The 26,445-nt window shown below is 36.1% G+C and overlaps 1 protein-coding gene across 1 annotated transcript in view; it reads left to right on the top strand.

The window, feature by feature from the left end:
* Positions 1-26,445, top strand: part of PCDH15 (protocadherin related 15) — a 952,716-nt gene that overhangs the window by 368,896 nt on the left and 557,375 nt on the right. The window lies entirely within an intron of this gene.

Below are 26,445 nucleotides of genomic sequence, written 5' to 3'. Positions count from 1 at the left end.
CTAGAAAAGCAAGGCTCACTGAGCCATTTATCCCTCAACCCTTCAATTAACCCCATATGTGTTTATCAGCCAGGTTGGTACAATAAACTAACTAACTCAATCCACCCCTTGCCAACTTGTTACCTGTACATCATTCTTTAGCCTCAAAATTGCAATTAAATAACACCTATACCTTAATCCTATAATCTTGTGAATTTTCCCCCCACCTATGAAAGTTTGTAAGCCAACCACTTCATGCCTTTATCCCCCAATTTTGGGTATCCAATTTATATACTGCCCACTTACATCAACCCAGTTCTCTGAGAAGACAATCATATTTTTCGACATGAAGAGACTTCATTGCAGTTGGAACATTGTGAAGTCTGCATCCACAAGCAAAGCCAAATCCGGACAGGCCATCCATAAAGTCAGCAACAATATGCACCAGTTCACAGGCTCAAAAATCTCCGTCTGGTGAGGTTCTGGTCAACTCAATGTGGGCTGCCTCACTCAGCCTCCAGGGTGCCCATTGGTCGCCTTGACTTTAGACCATGGACTCTCACCAATACTCAACTAACCTAGCCCCCTCGTGCTAGGTCATGAAATTTAGACCAGTCAGCCGGCTCTTCATCTTCTGTTTTTTCTTGTATAACAGGTTCACAGGTGTCAGTGGCCAAACTCAATGCATTTCTTTATTGCTGCATTAATCCCACTTCCACTCAACAAATAGATCCTGGTGGTCACCTAGCAAGCATTTCAGCCTGCTCTCTGGCTCCCATTAACATTCAGTCCCAGAGAGGAGTTTTCTTCATGGTTCCAGACTTTTTCCAGCTTCTGACAAAGACTATTGTTTCCTGAGTACTCCAAAGCCCTGGGTGGGGCATATCCTTTCAAAACTTTCTTTGCAGGCATGGCCTAAACCCATTTAAAGATCAAATATTAATGGCTGAAAGCAAGTGGGCTCACAAATTTTCTATTTTCCTACTTCCCATATTTTCCCCAGAATACAACTGAGTAAAGTGTGGCTTTATCTGACCTCTGGCTAGACAAGAAAAAACTACCATGAGGGAGAGGTCAATCATCTACTCTCCATCTTGTGATTTGTTTTTCCAGTACCCCACTCCCAAGGTACCATATTGTGTTAGTCTGGGTACTTTAGAGAAACAAATCCACAGAAACGCATGTATAAGAGAGAGTTTTCTATAAAGGTTAAGTGCTCATCAAGAAAACATCCCAACCCAGTGATGCCCAAGCCCACAAGTCCAACATTAACTCATATGCCCGACACCAATCCACAAAGTCCTCCTCCATCTCACAAAACACACACAATGATGCTGACTGCAGGAGGTAAGCTGAGTCATTGAATGTGCAAATATCTCAGCACTGGGAGGGGTCTCCACACGAGTGCTCCAGCACCCAGGGCTGCATCAGAGTAGATCCATGTGGCTTCTTCTCAGGGATGTCTTGCAGGAAGTAAGCCTTGCCAGCTAAAGCAGGTAACTGGCTAAGACAGCTGCACCCTGGCCCAACCATCAGAAAGCAAGAGACCCGAGAACTAGAAAGGTGAGGCTCACTGAGCCATTTATCCCTCAACCCTTCAATTAACCCCACATGTGTTTATCGACCAGATTGGCACAATAAACTAACTAACTCAATAGCATCTAAAATGTGTGAGGGAATTTCAGAAATGTGTCTTTCTTAGAGGCAAAAAAGGGGGTGAGGCAGGGAGTCATTTTTACGTTGTGGTTAAAGTTGTCGAATACTAGCCAAAATGTCAGTAGTTGGAAACCACCAGTCACTGGACTAGAAAAAGCTGTGCCAGTCAGTGTCCATTGAGATTGACAGTCTGCTTTCATTGAGATGTACAGCCAGAGAATGCCTGTGTGATGATGAGCTCCATCCTATAGAGTCACTGTGTGTCAAGAATCAGGTCACAGCAGTGGGGCTGGGTTTGGGTTTGGTTCGGGGAAGGAAAAAATAAGGTGTTTTTTTTGGTTAGGTTAGAAAACCTAATTCCTGAATTCACATTCACATTTACAACAGGGCTAGTTTTTCTGGTATGAACATTTCATTGTACTTTTGATTGTCTGAGATGGGTATACTAAGTAAGAGAAAAAAGAATATATACATCTGAGACCCTAACATATCCTTTTTAAGTTTGTTTCCTCTATTTTAAGTTCTGGCACATTATAAGTATTAAATATAAATTACAACTGAATTCTTGCAAAAGACCACTTCTTTTCAGATCTAAAAATATATTTATAAAATCAATATAAATAGTTTTATAAGAAATTGTTTTTACTTATTGTTTTTATTTGTGTTGTTTTCCCTTTATGAACCAAACCATGGACAAGAACTACTATTTCTATTTCTTTAAACCTTGGCTATTCTATTGATTTGTTTTTGATAGTTTATTAAGTTAGAAAATATTTGCATGCCTCTAAACAAACTACTATGTATATTTTAGATAATATTAATGCTGTATTTCATATTTTACAAGGCCCTCTTTCCCTCCAAAATGAGCATTTAACATTTAAAAGTATATATCTTACTTTATAAGGGAAAATAATGCCTTTTGTTATTAAACAGCCTTGGAACTTTTTAAAATCTAATTATTTAAATATATATTTAATATGATCAACATTCTACTATTTAAAACAAGTGATGACATTACTTTATACAATCTGAGATTTTCCAACTTATTTGTGTATTAAAATGATAACATTGACTTCTTTTAAGTATTACAGTCCAAATTACTGGTCAATAAATGTTTTAAACTAGTTATTTTTTATAATAGATTTCTGATGGAACTGAAAGAGCTTGATTTTTCACCATTTAATTAGCTTTAAATATATAGAGATAATCTTATTTTAGCATCTACATTTTACCCTAAGAATTCAATTTTTCGTTGCATGCTAACTTCATTTGAATATATACCACAAGTCAAATTAAATAGGTTAGGAAACAAAGCTAATCATAAAATCTCTTCTTGTACCATATTTAAGTGCTCCTAGTACTTGTTTTTAATTAATTTTTCTAAACAGGATTAAACTCCATTCTGACTCCTACTGACCCAACAAGATGGAGAAAATGTCTCCTTGGATTTTTCAGGGCTATGTTTTTATGGGAGTAGGAAACCTCACCTTTTAAGGCAGAGGGATTGGTGGTTTTGAACTGTTGACTTTCTGTTTAGTAACCCAACACACAGTCCACTACACCATTTACACCAATACCTCCTATATGATTTAAGTAGCTAAATCCTCTCCTCCAATCTTTTCAATACATTGTTGTTGTTTTTCAATTCTATTTTAGTTGTGTCACCATCATGATAAGAATTGTGCAATTTTTCATTATTCCAAGGGGAAAAAGTATTCTCCATTGTTTCCCCCCAAGATTTTCCATACCCAGATCATTATTGTATGTAACCTTTACTTTAAATTCTCTATAATGAAGCCTCCTACTCTTCTGATTCGTTTCATCACATCTCATAAATTGTTCCATTTCTTGGCCTTTGCTCTTATCATTCATTTTACTTGTAATCAGATCCTGTCTAGTTTGCAAGCATCCACTTTCAACTTATTATTTAAATTTAGTTGAAAATTAGTTTCCAAGGAGGCTTTACTAACTATTCACATTAATTTGTCTTTAATTTCTCCAAACGCTAAACTCCTCACTCATTTGGACAATGTGAACTGGAGTAATACAATTTATATAAAAGTTAAATGTTTTATTTAAAACATTGGTTTAAGATGTCCATATTTTTTTCAAAGCTGTTCACAAATGATTGAAATAATATATTTATCTAACTACATTTCCCTATGCTGAACTGAGACAATCTCATCTCTCTGATATCAAAATCATAACATCTGTGTTAAAGTAAACATGTGTACTTGATCTAATTTCCCCCTCTTGAAAGTAACGATGAACATTTTATTCTTCGTATTAACCCTTACATAATTACATAATTTTAAATCCAAACTCTATTTAAACTTCAAAATAGCATCAGAAGCTGAAGGTGCATGATTGGTTCAAATAGTGTGTACTTGGTCACCAGATAATTGGCACTTTTAACTGACCTGTGGTCATCTGTTTCCATGAACATTGCCGGTGAGAAAACCCCATGGAACGGCTCTTGTCTATTACACACTAAGTATCTTAAGCCACAAAACAAAATCAACCAAACAACATTTGAGAAAACAAGCAAAAATTCACTTAAATGTTTATCCTTCACTTGTTTGAGTAACTGCTATAGTAATGGTTCCCTGGTGGCATTGAGGGGTAGCATTGAATTGTTAACTATAAGATGAACAATTCAAACTCACCAGCTGTTCTCTGGGAGCAAGATGAGGCTATTGCTCCTTATAAAGATTTACAGTTTCAAAAACCTTGAATAGGGTTGTTATGAGTTGGAATTGACTTACTGGTAGGGGTGGGTCCATAGTAGTTCTTGGTTTCATTGTTTTATATATATGTGTTTCCAAGGAATCCTGATGGTGCAATTAAAATCTGAGCCGCTAACTGTGAAATTGGTGGTTCAAAACTACAAACCACTCTACAGGAGAAAGATGAGGATGTCATTTCTCATAAAGATTTACAGTTTCAGAAACTCTAAGGAACAGTTGTTATACCCCGTGATATGAAGGTTCGCTAAGATTTGGAATCTACCCCATCTGGTTGTCTTTCTCTGTCTGTGTGGATGATTGAAGATGCCACTGTACCCACATAATCATGGGGCAAATATATATACACAAATCCTGTCTCCTTCATTGATAATGTTGCTGGATGTTGTCAAGTTGGTGACAGCATGTAATAACTTATAGTGAAAATTCTGCTCAGTCCTGTGACATTCTTACAATTATTACTAGGTTTGAGCCCATCGTTACTACCACTGTATCAACCCATCCCTTGAGGATTCTCCTCATTTTCACTAACCTTCTACCTGACCACACATAATGTCCTTTGTATAAGGACGGCACCCTCCCGAAAATATGTACAAAATATGTAAGAGGAAGCATTGTTGCTCTTTCTTCTGAGGATCACTTTGGCTATACTTTCTGCAAGACAGTACTTTCAATATTCTTTGCTAACACTGTAGTTCAGTGACATCAGTTCTTCTCTGGCCTTCCTGATTCATCGTCTCGCTTTCCCGTGCATATGAGATGACTGAAAATACCGTGACTTGAGTCAAGAGTATCTGTAAAATGAAACTAAGTGAAATAAATTTTAATCTGTGACACATTAACATATTTTTCCATGGAATTTAGTTTAGAAAAAAAACATACAATTAAGGTTAGGAATATATAATTTTGCATGTGTGTTTCATCAGTTAGTGTTTAACAACTTGTTACTGTCAATTATTTCACACTTTCTTTGAATCCAAAGACAGGTATAAAATTATCACAGTTTTCTTAAAGAAGATTCCAAAGCTAAGGTCATTATTAATCACTCTAGTAATTCACTGATGTAACTGAAAAAAAGTTAGGGGAAAAAATTTTAGTCTTTCATTTCTATTATCCCTTCAATACTTACTAATAGGCAACTTGGTATGCTAATTAGGGTTCATCACCTTGTGTCTGATTTAAAACATAAAAAATGATTTCAACATTTATTCTTATGCCTTATATTAATATTAGAATCACATCATCACACACATGCACACATATAGTCAGCCTCCTTTTGTATGTATGTTCTTGTGTTAATTTGTTTAGCATAAACCAAAACATTGTAAATACCTGTATCTAAATTACTAGCAAGGGTTATGATAAGGATTATAATGCCCTACGGTGTGTGTGGACAAGACCTAAGGCATTGCGGGTATTTTTATCTCTCTGGCTAATTTGAGAGTCTGAATTAACTTTGGACTATTGCATCATTAAGTAATTAGTCTGGCTGGTATGAAGACCAAATTACCAAGGACAATTGTTGCTAATTACTCTAAAGCAATTTTTAGAAGAGAAATCTTTTGGATAATACTGTCTTTTAAAACATATGCATTCAACCCCCAAACATTCCTTTGATGTGATAAAAAATAAACAAGGGCAAGTAAAAGCAGAAATAATATTTTGAAGTCTGAACAATTCATGTCAAGTTAATATAGAGGTTATATTTGTCTCAGTCTTTAATAATCTCTTCACAGATGGGTGATTTTTTAGTCACTATTAATTTGTTCCTTCTTATCACCTTCACCTTAAGTGTAGTTTGCTGCTGTGACATGATGTGATTTTTGAAGATAATTAGTTGCCACTTTCTGAAAAGTTTCTTTGCATTTCTCTCTCTTGACAGGCTGATGATTTCAAAGAGTAACAGAAAGAGAGGACAAAACCCTCCAATACCATAATTTTGCTGTTAAAATAACTGAAATGTACATCTATTGACCTATAAATATGCAGTTAGTGGGATTTGTGTTGATATGTATATATATGTATATATATATACATATGTATAAATTCTCACTATGTATATTATTAATTCTCTCTGTGTTTAGATATATAGATATAGATGTTATATAGAGAGAGGGAGGGGGAGAGAGAGAGAGGCTTAGGAAGCCACATGACTTGGTCAAGGACATCCAGTTGTGGTAGAACTATGACTTTACTAAGTTTGTCTACTTGGATAAAATGTAATCATCAACACCATGTCGTATGCCTCTCAACTGAAGCACAAAATATCTGTGGGAAGTTCTTACCGAGAACAACATTTGTAGTGCTATGATCACTTAAGGTATCTTTTGAAATGTGCATTTTTAACAAACTGTAGTTCCATCTGTTTATTATATATATATATATATATATATATATATATATATATTCAGAATCCACCTCAATTTTTGAAAATGCTGAATATTAATGGTACCATATTTTAATATTTTAATAGATTATGCTTTGCTTTATAAGTTTCAGACTTGCTCGTGTTTTTATTATGGGAAATAATCCTGATTTGATAGACCTACAACTAATGTTGTTGGTGCTATTTTCTGAATTCTTTGAAACCTATCATTAGATTCTGAATTCTATTAAATCTACAATTCATTGTGCTTTATATTTTTCTTTGATTTTCCTTTCAAACTCTGTAAGGTTCACTGTTATAATCCTAAATAGATAAAAAAATACACATTTTGATCATATTATACAGAATCTTCTTTATCAGAGTGATATTTTCTCTCCTATCTTCTGCAAAATAAGACAAATTGGAATCAATTATTTATTTCTTCTATCTTTAGAAAAAAAATGTCTCTGTTCATAGGAAGACAATATTTTTAGAAAATATGCCACGCTTCATATTCTACTACTGAAAATACATTTAGAAATAGAGCAATCTATATTTTAATGACTTAATCACTATATTCATTCAGACTTTAAATGGTTTGTAAAATTATTTGTTCAAACAATTACAATTAATATCTTGGTTTGTCATTTTTCAATTCCAATAAATACTGGGAAAATAAACACACTTTACTTTCAGTGAGTTTTCAAATTTATAAAACATTGACATAGGAAATTGATTTAAAATGATAAATATATGTTTATAGTTAATTTTTTATGTGAATAAGTATATTTATGTGTGTGTGTAAGTACAGGCACAGGGAAGGGTATACATATTAGGTGAATAGTAGATAGGTCAGGGTTGTAGTACTTTGTGATTTTTATAACATTTATAATTTTCTAAATTTTCATAATAAAGTGATGTTTTGCCTGTAATGTGTACACACTTCTAAGGGTGGTATTCTAATATAAAATACTGATTACAATGGAGGTTTCAAATGATAATTTTAAAGATTATTTCTTTGCTCCTAAAAGAAATCCACCTCAGCCTTAGAACGGCCTTTTGAGATTCAGGGTTTCAGACACATTATAGTCCATAGACTAAATCTGTTGTTTATGCACTAAAATAATTTTATATTCTTAAAATATTTGAAAATTAGCTAAACAGTTTATGACACCAAATTATCTAATAGTCACATTTCAGCCCATCCATAAAATTTTCTTGAAAAACATCCAATGCCTATTATTTCACATATTTCAATAGTTGTATTTGTGCTACAATTACACATATGTAGAATTGCAACAGGGTTGATAATGGCCCACAAAGTTGAAATCTCTTCTATCTAGCCTTTACAGAACTGATTTATTTTATGAATATTTGAGATACATTAATAAGATATCCACTAGGTATACTCAAAGTGGTATATACATGCAGCTTACATGCCATTTTGTCTTGGTTTGCATGTCTCTGTTATGCTGAAGGCTAGGTCAATGCTATTTCAGTTAGCTATGGGATCCCCCATGATGGATAAGTCACCGCAAAACTTCCAGATTCAGACAGGCTAGGAAGGAAGGGACTTATGATCTACTTCTAAACACTGACCATGAGAAACCATGTAATTGGCAGAGAAACATTGTATGATATAGTATCAAAAGATAAACTCCTGAGGTTAAAAAGAACCCCAAATAAAACTGAGGAAGAGCTGCCTCCTCAAAATAGAGAGAATCTTCATCGAACGACGGGAGTAAAGCTTGAGAGACCTTCCTGTCCTGATGCGACATGAGTCAAAGTGAAGAGAGTCACACATGAGCAACCACTCAGAATCAGAAACTGTAACGTAAGAAGTAGGAAAATCAGAATTTATGAAAAATGAAACGGACACATAAAAATTGATAACCTAGGCACTTTTGAGCTAAAATTGACCTGTATTGGCCATTTTGACTCACATAATCCTATGACCTATGATAACAGGAATAAAAAATTGATAAGAAGATCTTTTAAATACCTGTACTAAACTACCTGATGGCCAGTGATAGCGTAACTCCTATAAATCTACAGGAAAACCAGCTAATATAAGTATTCTTCGCAGTTACACACCAACTACTAATGCAAAAGTGAGTAAAGTGACATATTCAACTTTTAAATTTATTTAATATATTTATTTTTAAGATGGTCAAATACTGTTTCTAACCAATGCTATTTTACTCATTTATTTATTTCTGTGCTTCTTTATTTACTTACCCTCCCCCTTATACAAGTTAATATGTGTCTTCCCTCTAATTAGTAATTCACCCTCTATTTCCCTCACACTACTGATAAATTTTGCATCTTGAAATTGATTGAATAAGTTGGCAACATGGGTTGAAACTTACTGGGAAATGGAATAAAAACATTGGAAATAATGAAGTAAGATCAATAGTTAGGAAGCATAGCCTTAATAATAGAAATAATACTAGGTATTGCATGCTATAATTTTTCAAGGTCAATCTATTTTTCTTCGCAAATATCGTTTGCAACAGTATAGATAATGAATGCATGAAGACCTTAGGGGATAGCAGGTACTGGAATCAGCCCCCATATCTGTTGGTAAAAATGATGAAAAGACTCCATATCTTCAGTCAAAAAAGGCCAAGGGTTGACAGAAGAACCCCTGCTCACCTCCACATCCAAGTTGAAACTAAACAAGTAAAATATGCTCATGAGTGAAAAATATAACTCTATGGATATCCCACTTGACCATCTCAAGAATAAATTTAATACACTGAATCCTTATGGGCGAATGCCAGACCAGCCATGGAATGACACCAAGGGCATCATAGTGAATAAAAAAATACATAAAAAACAAGAAGGAAAAGCAAAGCAAACTGTATGCCAGAAGAGACTGAAGTTTTCTCTTGAAGATAGGGTAGCTAAAGTAAAAGGCAAAACAAAATGAAAAAAAACGAAAGAGCTTAACAGATTATTTTAAAGGGAAGCTTAAGAACACAAAATAAAGTAATTAACTATATGTACTAAGAAAGTCAAAAGGGAAGAATACACTCAGCATTCTTCCAACTGAAAATAATGAAGAAAACGTTCAAGCCTCAAATTGAAATATTGAAGGATTCTGTGGACAAGATATTCAACAATGCAGGAAGTATGAACCGAAGATGGAAGAAATACGCAGAGTCTCTGAATTAAAAGGATCAATCAATATTCAATGAGATGGATTTACGAAGCGACTGCAACAGTGGGCTGAAACAGAGCAGTGATTGGGAGGATGGAGCAAGAGTGGGCAATGTGTTGTCCAATTACACAGAGGGTCCATGTGCGTCAAATCGACTAGACGCCACCTAAGAACAGCAATAAGGAAGTCCACTGGTGACAAGTGAATTCTGACTCAGGGTGGCTACAGAGAAAGCACATTAAAATTACTGCTTTCACTTTGAAGACAAATTAATGGAAGTAATTTAGTATATTAAACTTAAGGAAACTACCATCTTTAGCAACGCTTGACCTAGAAGAATGGCAATTTTTATATAAAAGTGTGTTAAAGAAACTTTTTATGCTTCCCAAAACTTCTCCCAAAACTTCAAATTTACTGTCATCAAGAAGATTCTGACTAAAAGCAATTGTAACCTTAGAGTCAAATGTCTCTTCCACTTAAAATTGAAAAGATAATTCATGGTAGTTCTGTTTTCCAACTATTCAGTGTGAATTAAGTGAAGGTTTGCAGAGTAGATAACCTGTTTTGCATTCAGAGTTCGAGCGCATTCCCCCACCTTTTGATCCACGACAATCCCCTAAACACACTGCCCCTCACAGTACCTCCTGGGTTTCCTGTTTCCATTGCTACTTTCGCTGTAGCCTAGCCAGTGGTGTCATAGTTCTAGTGGGGCAGCCATCCGCATGTCAGCGGTTCAAAGCCACCAGCAGCTCTTGAAGATAAGGATGGGTCCTTCTACTCCAGTAAACAATTAAAGTCTTGGAAACCCACAAGGGTCTGCTGTGAATCAACATTGACCCCACGGCAATGAGAAACTTGAGTTTTGGGTTAATGATTGTATAGTCTTCTTTTTCCCCCCAAAACCATTATATTGGGAGCAAATACAGCTATCACATCATTCCACAGTTCAATTACATCAAACAGTACTGGACAATTGCTGTCACAATCAGTTTCAAACATTCTCTCTCTTCTTGTATTCCTTCATATCAACTCCACTTTAACCCTCCCTCATCGTACCTTCCAGGGACCTTTATTCTACCTGTTGTCTCTATAGACTCACCAATCCTGGACTTGATAGACCGAAAGATAGAAAAACATAAAACAAAAAGCCAAGATGGCTACCTCAAATGACAAAATACATCAGAGATAAGCCCCAATATGAAAAAATATTCTAAAAGGATGGTGAGTTCAGTTTCATACCTGAAATGTGACTAAAGGCCGTATGCCTGGTGTTTCCATCAGTATCTAACTGACCAGGAAGCCTGATCTCTTTTATGATTTTGACATTCATTCCACATTGTCCATCACTCTGTCCAGGACCCTATAGTATTACCCCTTTCAGAGCAAATGTTGGGTGTGGCCAGGTACCACGTAGTTCTTTTTCGCAGAGTTGTGAAAATGGAGGTTGTGAAAGCTGATGTTTGCACGGTCCATTAGTTCACTGTACTCATTGCCTTCATCTGTCTTCTAATTTCTGTGTGTGTGTGTGTGTGTGTGTGTGTGTTATTGCTTGAAGTGAACTCCAAGTCCGTTTCAGTTTCACTTTCCTCCTCTTTAAGCCACTCAGAACGCTGTTTCGATGTGAGAACTAAGGAATCTGAAGGAGTCTTCTAATTTTCATCATAGTCTTTCCTCTGGATGGACAGACACCAACTGTTGCACCTAACATAGCTGCTCACAAGTAATTCAGATCCCACTCACAGTGTAGAATATTGTCTTTGTCTGCTATGATATGCCATTGACCCTGGTATCCCTCAAAGTATATGGCCACAGGAGTCTAAGAAGTTATCATAATGTTGCCCCCTGTATGATCTACCACACTCATGAATATATCTTCAGCAAAGGTGAATACACATATTCAAATACCCTCTATCAACTTTATTTAAATATGTTTGCGGATATACCCTCATTCTCCCTCCCACACTTGTTCAGTCTATACAAACACCTGCTTGTAGATTTACTTTTGCAAGATTCTCTATAAAGACTCTGCAGCCTTAATGCTTGCAAACACTCAGTGTGTTCCTGTCTCTTTCACGTTTTGTGATCCTCCTTCCCCTCATGGACCATTGCATTCTCCTCCACCCAAGTCAATACATGGCTGTCTGCTAGCCAATGACTTCCTGCACTCCCACCACTGGGAACTGTTTTTAAAGGAACAAATAAATATTTCCCGATGACTATAATTTTCGATTTAAATAGTGATGACAAGTTACACTTTCCCCCCCTTAAGTATAGTTAAGGTGGATTATGTTTTATTTGTATGTTTGTCATTTTAATATAGTTGTAAGGAAAATTATGTATTTACTTTTGATACATGAAATATATGTTTCTAAGGAGCCCTGGTGGTACTATCAGGTAGGAGTTGGATTGTTAACTGCAAGGTTGGAAGTTCAAACTCATGAGGCACTTTACAGGACAAAAATGGAACTGTTTCTTCCTGTGATGTTTGTACCTGGGCTGTGGCCCACTGAAAAGTAGCAAGATCCAAAATCATGTGGTTTGTTAGGGTCCTAAGAGAAGCTCCAATCTCTCTCTCTCTCTCTTTCTCACACACACACACACACACACACACACACACACACACGAGCAAAGGGTTGATCCACAGTTTTATTCAATTATAGAGTCACTTAAAAAAATGGTGTGGGCCCTGCTCTTGAGTTGAGAAAGACACCTTAAACATAGAGAAGATACCCTTCATTCGCAGTCCTTTGTTCATTACTTATTTCACAGGGTCATTCAATCATTCACTTAATAGGCAAGGAAGAAGCCCATGTTCTGTCCCTGTCACTTCCCATAAATATTTACAGCTTTGGAAACCCTATATAGGGTCAGCATGAGTCACAATCAACTTTATGATAATGGGTTTAATATATCTGTGTTAGTCCGGGTAGACTAGAGAAACAAATCCATGGACACACATATGTGTATAAGAAAGAGATTTATATACAAGAGCAATTGAACATTGAGAAAACATCCCAGCCTAGTCCAGATCAAGTCCATAAGTCCAATATTAGCCCATATGTCTGATACCAATCTATAAAGTCCTCTTCGGACTCAGGAAACACATGCAATGAAGCCAAATGCAGGATGATCGCAAGTCAGTGGGTAGGAAGTCTTTGGGTCCTGTGGCGTTGTAAGCATCTCAAGGCTGGCAGGGGTCTCTCTGTCGCTTCTCCGGCTTCCGAGGTCTGGTTGCATCCACGTGGCTTGTCTTCTGCAAATGTCTCCCAGGGAGTGACAGAGAGAAAGAAGTGTCTTCAGCCTCCAAGGAGGAAGTACCAGATTTCCCAGAATTCTCAGGAGAAGGCCATGCCCACACAGAAATCTCATTGGCTATCTCCAGATTGACAGCCTAGACTCCACACCTACAATCTTAATCCTTAAATTGACACCAGATTAGGTGATTACCACAAATTGTTTACTTCTTTTAATCCCCTCCAAACTAAAGCTATCTTGATTAATGAACAGTAATACTGTTCCCCTGTGACCAAATGCCTCTTTTATTCTCTACAAAATTGTTTTCCATGCACAATTTTATTACACTCAGTGCAAAGAATTCCAAGAGCACCATAGTAGGTTTAATAAATCTGTTCAATCAAATTCTGTTTCTTTAATTTCTCAGTAATATGAAACTTTAAGTTCTGCATCATAAATCTACATTTAAAATTTAATTTGAAATCTAAGGTTAAAACTTTGTTTAAAATAATCTAAACTCAAGGAAATTGAAAATATAAGTTTTATTCTGAGTTTTTGTGCTATATGCATGTAGCAAGAATATTCTGATGCCAACAAAGCAAAACTAATGCTTCTGAGTAGGTTAATTATAATGCAATCCATAAAGAAAAGAGGGAGATTTGAAAATCAACATCAATTACTCTTACCAAGATTGATTGAACCCTGACCTTCCCCTTTTACTGAGATCAACTGATATCACATCATAAAAATAGGGGCAGGTCAGCTGCCTACCTGCAGACATGATTACTTTTGACATTTAAATTAAGTAAGCTAGGTTTCAAGCAGGAAAGGAAAGATTCACACTTTTGACTGAAAAAAGACTTTCGCTAGGTTACTTTTGGGTCTAAAGTATTTTTGTCGTTACTATTTGATTAGAAAAACCTTAAAATAAAGAACCTATGTTTTTTCTCTTTGATATTTATATTCTCTTGATCATGCTTTGATTACATTAAAACAAGTAAGTTTTGAAGGGAAATCATCTAGATTTCTTCCATTTCATAGGAATTGCTTTATGGGGCACTGGTTTATGAAATGTGTTATTTTGGTTGGTTCCTCCAATAATATTGAGACTTATGTGAAATACGTTTTGCTGCTACATGCAAACTCTTATGACCTCGGATGCCACGTATAATAATATAAAATATTAGAATTAGAGGATTGTATAAATAATGGTCTGAAAGACTTGTTTAACTCATAAACCCAAATTTTCTATGAAAGCAAACAAGAGGATACGAGAATGGTGTTGAAAACATGCCCTGAAACTCTTACATGGACTTCTGACTTTCGTAAAACTGTATTTCAATATACTTTCACAAAGGTGTCATTAATATCCACACAACAATTTGATTTTAGAGAAGTAACAAACTCCTTCTGGAATGTAGGAAAATAATTAAAAATAATCTGTTTCATAATGTATTTTCTTTATGTGCTATTGCAGAGAAAGTTATACTACCATACAAATCATGAACAGAGCCACCTTGTCTGACATCATTTGTATCCTTAAAATAACTGTTACTGGAATCCAATGTCATGTCATACCAAAAGAAAAGATTACTTTTGGAACACATCCAACATCACAAGAGAACTTTATTGAGAGACTCCCAGGAGGAATAAAACCTTACCAGCCAGTTTGACTGGCCTGTGTATTTATTACTTACTGCCCCACCCCCGCCAGCCACCCCCTACCCATAGTCCCACAGTGTTGGGATGGACTCTGTGTGTTCTCTGTTCAAATCTCCACCTTCACTGCTTTTCCTTGTCTCAAATGTAGTAAGTGTAAGAGAGAGCTCTTTGAAGGTGATACGTTTGTTTTGTAAAAGAAATAAATACATAGCTTGGAGAAAAAGCTCTGGTTTTTTGGAGGTTACCTCCTCATACATAGTTTCACCTAAGTTTTTAACCAAGGGAATCATAGCTATTATGGAATAGATAATTAAGTGTTCTCTTTGCCAACAAACCCTGATTGACAGTATTTTAGTCAATTATTTGATGACATTCAATCTTAGGTTCTCTTATATTTATAATTTTTAAAATATTATTATTATTTGGCAGTTTATACATATTATCATATCATTCCATAGTTCAATCACATCAAGCAGAATTGTACAATGGTTACCAAAGTCAGTTTCCAAAAATTATTCTTCTTTCTGGACTCCTTGACATAGTCTCCCTTTTACCCACTCACCCCACCCTACACACCATCACCACTGTACCGTCCCTCTACCCCCTGTAACCCATATTCTACCTGCTGCCCCAATAAGTTAATCAATAATGGGTTTCATATACTGAAACACTGGAAAACATTTAACACAACTTCATGATGGTAACTTCCAATGATATAACACCTCTGAGATACATCCTAATATGAATGAAACAAAACAGAAGTGCAGAAAATATTGAAAACTAGTAGAGAGAGACCCAACATACATCAAAGGGGGAATCAACTGACAAAGTTTTCACTCTTTAAGCTGGATTTATGCCTTTGATCTTCTATATCCATCTCTCCAGTGCACTCTGTTTGGTAACCACTTTCCTCCCATCCCTCAATTGTAGAGAGAGGTAGTACACCAGAGGCTTATTTCCTGTGTAGTTCCCACAAATGAATCTGGGGCTCCCACTGTCACGCGTAGTCTTCTGCAAACTGGATTCTCACAATTTAGGCTCATACACTAATTCCTACTATGACTTCAGGTTATGTGATTTACAGTCCTTTGGTGACTGATGATGGTGTGCTTCTTCCATGTGGACTTAGTTGACATCTCACTTAGATGGCTGCTTGTTTGGAGACAAGCCTTTAAGAGCCCAGACACTATTTTATCTGCCAGCCGGGCATCTTTTAATTTATTTGCCACATTTTGCTATAGCACCCACACCTTCTCTGTTCCCTTCCTGCTGGCGACTGTCAAACAAGGCTATCATGTAAGAACTAATTGTTCTTAAGTTGGAGCTTGAATTTAGTGTGAGTCCAAAATCCATTCCTGGAGTATGTTTTTGCTTGTTTTAATATATTATTAATTATCAGTTAATATACATATCATTCTAGAGTCCAATCATGTCAATCAGTCTTGTGAAATTGCTACTGCAATTTATTTCCGAACATACTTTTCTTCTTGGACTACTTGATACCATCTTCCCTTTACCCCACCACCACCCCTGTACCCTCTGCCCCCTTTATTCTACTTGCTGTACTTAGGTTCCTCAATCCTGAGTTTCATATACTGAAAAACAGAAAAATATATAACACAGCTTCAACAGTGTGATTCCCAATAACATAACACTTCTGAGATACAGCCTAATATGAGCAAATAAAAACAAAATAAAACAGAATGTCCATCAAAAGTTTGCCGGAATAATACATATCTTAATACAGCATAAAGAGCATCGATGTAGCAAGCCCGTGTTTGCCACCTACCAACAGTTCAACAATCTTGGTACAGCTGTCTTCTGCTTCCTCAGACACCATGTATTTTCTAAGCCCTCAGGTTACAAGTGTGTCTGAGGAAGCATCCAGTACACCCAGTGGAGTATCCACATGGGATCTCACTGATGCAGCCTTGAGAGCATGTTGTGAGCCTTGAAGATCCAGGAATCAGTGTCTCAGCATTCCATGTCACCCAGCCTGAGTCCCCAGGATGCACCCAAAAGCCTGGGTCAATTTGGACCATTTGGTGCAAACCACCAGACACTCCCTGACTGGTGTCTCCAAAAGCATTTTCATTAATTCTTTACCCCCAACTGGAGGTTGGTCCTCTCTCTTTTCCTACCAAAAGAAATGCATTTGTGTTTCCCTAGAGAATAATGAATATAGTTTCAAGTGTCATTATATATACAGAAGAACTTTTTAAATTTAATGTTTTGTTAACTTCCTCTCTTTAATGATTGTTTCCAAAACTTTAAGAAGTTAATCATTGTGAAAACTCCCTTGAATACTATATTATGAAGAGTATTACAATATCTTAGTTTTAACATAAAAATTATAAAATAATGAATATATTATAGGAGGAGGATGTGTCATCAGAATTAAATGGTTCAAAAGTAGAAAACAATAATATATATGCCCTAAACTTCCTATAGAATGTCCTTATATTCAGAAATACAGGAAGAATTTTAAGAAGATAATGACGTACACATCAGAGTTAGTGTAACCTTGATTGTATTTCATAATCACAAGCTAGTTTATTATGTTGGTTTAATTTGGATTTTTAATTATTAAAATTATAAATAATAGTATACTTATAACTTCTGATATGAAATGATCAGAATATTTATTAAGCTGATAATGCCATGATTAATTTTAAGAGGGTTCTAAAGTATCTTAGATTTTTCAAAGTATTGAGAGAATGATTAAAGACATTTTAATGATCATATCGATCAGTAAGAATGAAAATCATTCAGCCATATTAACCATAGGTTATTTTGACACTCTCTTGTTCTCTCACTCTGGGGGGTCTCTCTCTCTCAAAGTCTATGTTCAATGATTTGGTTAAAAATTGCTTCAAGTTTATACCATATAGAAAATAAAATGTTTTATAGATGAACAAATTTGAAACTACCATTTTATTTATAGTATTGTATATTTAATCCTTAGATATTTTCATATTTTAAGTCAACATATAAATGGGGTATGCATACTAAAATTATCTTTTATAAGCTTATACATTATAAAAATATTTGTGCCACAATAATATTTTAAGTAAGGAAAATATCTTCAGAATACTACTATTTTATGTTTCATTACTTGAGCGATTTAGAGTAAACTTTTGATGCTATTATAGTTCTGGATTTGCCAAAAAAATCGCAAAGATTAAAAACAAAACAACAAAAAAACCCTGAAACCACCGCTTTTGAGGCAATTCTGACATAACACTATAGGACAGAGTACAACTGCTTCTTAGCGTATCAGAGACTATATAACTCTCCACACGGACAGATAGCCTCATCTTTCTCCTTACTAATGACTGATAACTTTGAAGCCCAGACCTTGATGTTAGCTACCCATCATTTAACTCACTGCACCGCTAAAGCTCCAGAAAGATAGTAGAGTTAGTTTCAATGTAGCTCACACAGCACTTTTTGATTGGTAACGTTTTACATTAGCATGGTTCATTGTTCCCTCTAAAAAACTCACTACCATTCATTCAATTCTGAGTCCTAGCAAGCTTATAAGACAGGGTAGTACTGCCCCTGGGGGTTCCCCTTTATGGCTGTAGAAAGCCTCGCCTTTCTCCCATGGAACAGCTGGGGGTTTAGACAGCTGACCTTAGGGTCGGCAGACCGACTCATATTGTGTCATGGAACCTTGAACCTGTATTTATTCATTTTCAGGGGACTTCCAAATGTTCAAGGAAAATGGAATTTGAAGCCGTGGATATTATTGGCAAAAATCCACACTTTATTTATAGAAAGTTGTTTTGCATTTTAGGACCATGTCAAGTTTGCATTTTGACATCATACCCTTTGAGGATTCTATAGATTGTGATAGTTTTAAAAAAGTGTTTCTTTTCTTATTTGTAATGGCTTGACAGTTTAAGAGTATTGGTAACACATTATGCAGAATGTCCTTCAATTTGGATTTGTTTGGTGTTTTCTAATGATTGCTGTGTTAGTACAGGGAGAGTAGAGAAATAAATTCATTAACATGCATCTGTGTATAAGAAAGAGCTTTATATAAGACAGCATTTGAAACAAGAACACATCCCAGCCCAGTCCAGATCAAGTCCATAAATCCAATATTAGCCCATATGTCCAATACCAATCTAGAAAGTTCCTTTCAGACTCACGAAACAAATGCAGTGATGCCAAATATAGGAAGATCACAGGCCAGTGGGTTGTAAGTCTTGCGGATCCAGTGGTGTTGTAAGCACAGGTAGGGGTCTCCATGTGGTTCCTTCAGCTCAGAAATTCTGACTGCCTGAGGGTAGCTTCATGTGGCTTCTCCTCGGATATGTCTTGCAGGGAGTGAGTCAAGGAGGAAAAACAGGAGTTCCCAGAATCCTCAGACCAGGTCCACACAGAGGCATCCTTGGCTATGACCCGTTTGACAGACTAAACTCTACCCCTTCATTCTTAATCCTTTCAAGTCTCAAATTGACCCCAGATTATGTAACTACCACAATTATTTTAAGATTATGGGTTTAATAGGAAGAAAAACACAAAAGTAAAGGGCCATTCACATCACATCATATTATATCAAGGATACTGTGAGATCTACAATAGCTTTACCTAAAATAAATTGGTCTTTGGTTTCGGTGACTGAGTTGTTGCTAGTTGTCATCAGCTATAACTAATGCCAACATGATACATAGCAGGACAAAGAGTCCCGAAGCCAGTACCACCTTCATTGTCATTGGTATGTTTGAGACCATTGTTATGGCTATTACAGAGGGTCGCTCAACTTTTGGTTCATGAAGTTTCCCTTAGCTTATTTTTCAAAAGTAGATGCCTAGATTTTTCTTCCTTTCTGGCCTATTTTGAAAACTTTACTGAGACTTGTTTACTAGTGACCCTGCTGATATATGGAATATGGATGGCATAGCTTCCAGACTCATCAATACACAAGATGCCACCGTACTGCTATAAGCCTTCTGACCACCACTGAGTATTACTATTCATGAAGTCATTCAGGTGAAAGGTGGCCAGGCCAGAAAGATAACCTTATGATGTCTAGTCTAGAGTCTAGTCTAGAAAGTTGATTCAAACAATCATGATTTGAAGGCTCTGGATACAGAAACATCATAGACTCCCTGGTTGATGAAAGATACGTGCATGGAAGCTTTGTATTAGAAATTTTCTTAGATATCCCTATAAGTCTCTTCTTTTTTTCTATTTCTGATATGTACTCTTTATAATAAAACTCATGTAGAGCTTTCCATTATGAAACCCAAGTGACAAATGAGAGCAAATGGATTCAATGTGAGGAAAGTGAGGACTTCTGAGTTTGCAGCTGTTACCCTCAAAGGGTAGTAAAAAATCTCAGAATTATAAGTAGCTGACTGGAAGTGAGGGATGTCCCAAGCATTCTTAAGTTTGCAGGTGGTATCAGAGATCTTACACTCATTTGGTCATCTGGAGAATTGTGTCCTTTACTTTGTGAGCTCTGACTTAGCTCCATGTAGTTAGGAGCAGAGGAGGAAGTTGGTGCTGCAACAGAGGAGGCAGAGGAGTGGTAAGTGGGGACTGTGATCTCTATGTTTCTGTTACCTATACATATTAGCAGCATGGTCAGCTCTCTGATTTCTACATTGCAGTTACTCACTTCCCCTAACCACACGATAATTTTTTTCATTTGCATAATTTTTAATGTATAAAAATTAGAAATTTATATGAAAGTTTCATTACAGCAAGAGACTCAGTTTTACTTTATCTCTGATTCCTGTTGTTAATATGTGCCATATCTGGTTTCATATTTGTCACCATTTGTTTTAACATTGTTTTTTAATGAGTCATAATTGACTCAAGAGTTACGGAGCTTACACCCAGGGATGTTGTAGCTCTACAAACAAGGAAGATTATATCAGCATCACATGTTGTTGTTGTGAGGTTCCAAGGAGTCAGTGGCAACCCACAAACCCAGCCCACCCATCCGCACAGTGATCTCTGCATGAGGTGTCCAGGGGCTCACAATGTTCTGCTGCAAGTTGCAAGGTTTTCAGTGGCCATGTTTGCGAACATTTTGTTCCTCCTCAAACAACGAATTCCTTAGAAGTAAATAGACTATTCCATCTTCATAGTCTAGTCTTAGGCCGAACCCGCTGCTGAAAACTGTGTACCTTGGGTGGCCCGGATGGTATTTAACGTGACTTCCAGCATCACAGCAACACGCAAGCCACCACAGTGTGAGAAACTGATTGGCACGTTGTTGAACATATTATATATTATATAGTATTTAATATGGATAATTACATATATGTTGATAATCATAGACACTCTATTTGAAGAAAAAGTAAACGTGCACGTGAGAATCTCTTTTCTTTAAAACAGGTGATAGAAGTTTTAATACTGTAGTTCACTAAATCCAATATATTTAAAACAGTGTAGTTTAAATATTAATACAATTTTTTTGCATTATTTACATATTTTTTCATATTAAGTCCTAATTGGATGTATTTTATTTTATTATTTATTATTTTTTAAATTGTTTTATTAGGGGCTCATACAACTCTTATCACAATTCATACATACATCAATTGTGTAAAGCACATTTGTACATTCGTTGCCCTCATCATTCTCAAAACATTTGCTCTCCACTTAAGCCCCTGGCATCAGTTCCTCATTTTTTCCTCTCCCTCCCCGCTCCCCGCTCCCTAATGAAAGTTTGATAATTTATAAATTATTATTTTGTCATATCTTGCCTTGTCCGATGTCTCCCTTCACCCTAAAACAAGTTAAGTTTGTTTTCAAACAAAAAGAGCACTCTTCTATTTAACCATAGAACCATCAACAGAATCAGGAATTGGTATTAATATAAAATTATTTCTAATCCAGTGACCTCATTCAAATGTTCCCAATTTTCTGAATAATGTTCTAAAAGTCAATAGTTCAATGGAAGATTACATACTGCTTCTAACTGGAATGAATTTTTAGTATCAATATGAGCAGTTCCTAAGTTTCTCTTGCCTTTATGACCTGAACGTGTCTTAAGAGTTGGGCATTTACTTCATCCAGTGCTTCATGGATGCTTCCGAAATAGGGATCATATGATTTATGCATTTGTTCAAGAAATTCCATGAAAACAATACTGTGTTATTCACAGCATATCACCCTTTAAAAAGCACACAGTGCTCTGTCCCATCCCTGGTTATGGGAGCTTTTATCACTTTGATAAGTCTGCCAGCTTTCCCCACTACAAAGTATTTGCTAATTATTTTGTACTTAATAATTGATAAGTGATTAAAGCTGTTTTAAGGAGCTATTATGCGGTTTTGTGAACATTTTGTTCCTCATCAAACATTTATGTAATATTATGTTAGTGATTAATAAAACAATGATTTGTTTAAAAATTGTTGATGAAAATGTAAATTGCTTTGGTTGATATATTCTCTTCCTTTTTTCTTTTGTCCTTTGAGAATTTATTGAAATATTTTTCAGGCTTTATGCAAAACACCAATGATGAATATTTGATTACTGATGAAAAGGTTCACATCCTGAAATCATATTTTGGAGATGCAAAGTGGAAATGTTCTGTTATAATACATGAAGTCCTTTCTTTTTCTGTAAAGTAACATAAAAGTTTTTTATACTAAGACATCAGAAATATATTTTATGAAATAATCATTCAAATTGCACCAGTCTAATAATCTATATATATTGGACTCTGTTATGTGGGCCAAATTATAGCTGTTTCTCAACAAATAGTTTTCCAAGGTTATAAATAGAGAATTATGCAATTTTGCAAATGATTTCCTACACAGAGTGGAACTGCCTCTTAGGGTTTCATAACTGATTTTTGCCGAGGCAGACTACCATATTTTGCCCCTGAGAAGTGGCCAATCGAGTGCTTAACCACTGTACCACCAGGTATTCTCATGATCTTTGTTAGAACCTGAATAGGACTTTTATTTTCATTTGAAATATGTAAATGAAATATACACTTTGAGGTTATCTTAGAATTTTAGAAGTTTATAAAAAAGTATACATTTCTGGTATTTATGCTCACTGGACGTCTTCTTGCCGGGATTCAAATGAGAACACAAGAAGAACATAAGAACAGTGTTTTGCATTTTTCTTGCTGTTCCCTTCAACATGGTAGGCTTTTGCATGTAACTTCTTAAAGTTGTCACTCTTAATTATTTGTCATGAGGCTAAATGGTTAATTTTGAAGATGATTTTAGGAGAAGTTATTAAAGGAAAATTCATATGGATAAGTATCTTCAAATTAAGAAAAATATTATTGTTATGAATAGAGAAATCACTAGGTAGCTTAACTCTTTATCACTAAAAACTGAATAGGAATGAGATGTAAATTGAGGATGATATATATAAATATATATATATGTATTACTCATAGATATAAATATAAGATGCATATCTGAAAGTCGTTGACTCCATAGCTGTATTTTTGTTGTTAGAGGCTGTTTAGTCAGTTGCGACTCATAGAAACACTGCCCAGTTCTGTGACATCCTCAAAATTGTTCTTATGTTGGTGCCTATTGTTGCAGCCACTGTGTCAAAACATCTTGTTGAGACCTCTTCTGACAGGGGGTGTCCAATTCACTGCTGATGGGCTTTGGCTCGCCACTTCGTGCTCCCCCTCCTTCACATTGATATGGTTTTTGTTCTGGGCCTTTGATGCCTGATACCTGATCCCATCGACACCTCATGATCACATCGACACCTCATGATCACACAGACTAGTGTGCTTCTTCCATGTGGACTTTTTCCTTCTCAGGCATGTATATATGTAAATTAGATTTAGGTGCATATAATTATTTGTAATGTTTTATGTAGCAGATGGACATTGGGCCTCCACTCAAGTACTCCTCAACACAAGAACAATGTGTTCTACTGCCACAGCACTCTGTGATGTTCACCTTCCCTGACACGATTGCTGAAGAAAAACTGGGTGCATAAGCAAATGTGGTGAAGAAAGCTGAGGGTGCCCAGCTCTAAAGATATAGCATCTAGGGTTTTAAAGGCTTGAAGATAAACAAGCAGCCATCTAGCTGAGAAGCCTTTCTCTCTTTTACTGCCCCTTTATTTACCATTAGATGTATTAGTACCTCGACAATAAATCCCATTCACAGTAAGGAGTTTTGGTGCCACAGTTGGGAAAGCATTGAACCACTGACCACAAGGTTAGTGCTTCAAACTCACCAGCCACTCTTTGAGAGAAATAGGAGGCGGTCTGCTCCCATAAAGATGTATAGTCTCAGCCTCCCCTACCAGGATCAATATGAGTCAGAATTGACTCAAGGGGAGTGTGTGAGTGGGGCATGCTTACAGTAGAAAATGCCTTTACATATGGTTTTTTCCCCCCATTACCTCAATCTCCTCTCTTTTATACCCTTTCCTGTCACCTGTATTCTAGAGAGGACACACCTCATAATTTGGGGTAATAAAGTCTAGTTAACAGAACTGGGTATTGATATTGTCTCCACTTGTTTTTGTGTGATACAGATTCAAAGATATCCCTGGGTATTCAAATATATTTGAGGATGAATTTTATTTAATGAGCATCTGAGAAATTGATCACAATTCTAAATATTTGGGTCAAGTTTCTAAAATATATTAATTTATATTTTGAATTTCGTTTTATTATAGTTAGAATGTGTCAAGATTATGTGTATATATATTTTTTGTTTTAAAAATCCCTTAGCTATCTATGGAATATTGTTGTGATGCTTAATCATGCAGACCATCTGTGCTCTTACTCTATCAGAATGACTCACACGAACAGATGTTCAGAAATGCATGTGTTAAATAGAAAAGAATGAGACATCCAAGTGAAAAAGCAAAGGATTAGAAAGTTAGAATTCAAACCGGACAGAGTGAAGGACTGTGTCGTTTCATCATTCTAAGAAAAAGTTGAAGTTCTCCGTGGTGTGTGACTTACTGTTGCCTATGGCACAGCTACTTTCTCTCTGTGGACACCCCATGAGTTTTAGAGCTATGACAATTTCAACAGCCTATTTTTAGGGCAGGGGTGATTTGCAAGAAATCATAAAATTATTTTATAGAAGAAGTTTAAAGATCAAATCATAATTGAAAGATGAATAATTTCAACTTTCCAAAGGCTATTGTTATGGATGCTGACCTTTACTCTAGACAACGTGTTGCAAAGAAAATGAAAGTAAGTGTAGAAAAAGAAGGCTACTACAGTACGTGAGTTTTTCAGGGCGATTTTAAATTGGAATCCGTGTGTTTATAACAACTTGTAGAGAGCACTGTGGAAGGCACTCCTTGAAGAGCTATCGATTATGTGGTTAAAGTACCACAGGGTTGTTTGGCTTTGGTTGTAATTAAATCAGCAGTTGTGCAGCGCAGCGGTAGGTTACAAAAGGAGTGTACATACCTTGATGACTCCAAGCTTTGCGGGCCTTTTTGTTCCTTATTTCTGAAAATTGGGATGCAGGTATATGCCACTTAATGTCCATGACTTGGACATTGTACAAACACTGGTGTCCACAGTGCACACAGTTCTCGGGCACACTGGCCTGTACTCTGATGAGACATGTACCTAGCAGTTTGTCCTCTCTGGATATATCAGGTGAGTACTCTGTCAGGTTTAACCCAGTTAATACTCCCTTCTCTGCTAAGCCACCTGCAAGGAAAGGCATCTTACTATTGAGAACCTGCCTCTGGAGGGGACAATGTAAGCTAAGGAGTCTCAGAGCTCCTGAACCTAGTCTAACGCAGCTGTGTGCATACCTTTGCACAGGACCACATAAGGGAAATACGGTGACTAGACAATCTCAATCCCAGGCAATGGGGTTGAGATTTTGGCCTGAGTTCCCATAATTGTAGTTTAGGTTGTTCTTGAGCCATATGCAGCAGCCAGGCAGAAGCCGGGCCCTGATGTTAAGATGAGGAGCTGACATCTTTGCAAATAGACGCTTGGTGACCTGGCTCGTGGACATATATGCATATTGCCCGAATTCATATTAAATGACACATGCTCTTGATTTTAGGTACCGTAAGTTCATTCCAATTCATAGCAACCTGATCCTGCACTATGCTCACAATTATTCTTATGATTGAGCCAATTGTTGTAGCCACTGTGTCAATCCATCTCATCGAGGGCCTTCCTCATTTCTGATGCCCCTCAACTATGCCAAGCATGCTATCTTTCTCTATATTTGTACTCAGGATTACTTTTCAGCTATATATATATATATATATATATTTCTGTTAGGCTTATATTTCAACATCATCTTTTTAATATATACAAACTATTTCTATTTCAATCATTTATTTATTCTGATTTCTGTATATATGTATGTATATATATAAAACCATACATATTTTACATATGTATGATTTTGAGGGTACCCTGGGTCTAGGCAATGATTATTTCTCTGGTCACTATAAATCCGAGTCAACTCTAAGGCAATTAAAACCAAAAATAATGCTGATAGATATTTGAGTTACATGCAATTATAATTTATTAATGATCCTCTTACAGTTCTGATCACAATCCATACATTCATCCATGTGTCAAGCACACTTGTACATATGTTGCCATCATCATTCTCAAAGCATTTTCTTTCTACTTGAACCCTTGATATCAACTCTTCATTTTCCCCTCCCCACCCTCCTCCCTCATGAAC

Source organism: Echinops telfairi, unplaced genomic scaffold, assembly GCF_000313985.2.
Source record: "Echinops telfairi isolate 266 unplaced genomic scaffold, ASM31398v2 ScPeMD7_70;HRSCAF=299, whole genome shotgun sequence".
Taxonomy (NCBI): Eukaryota; Metazoa; Chordata; class Mammalia; order Afrosoricida; family Tenrecidae; genus Echinops; species Echinops telfairi.
This window is presented reverse-complemented; position numbering and strand designations above follow the sequence as displayed.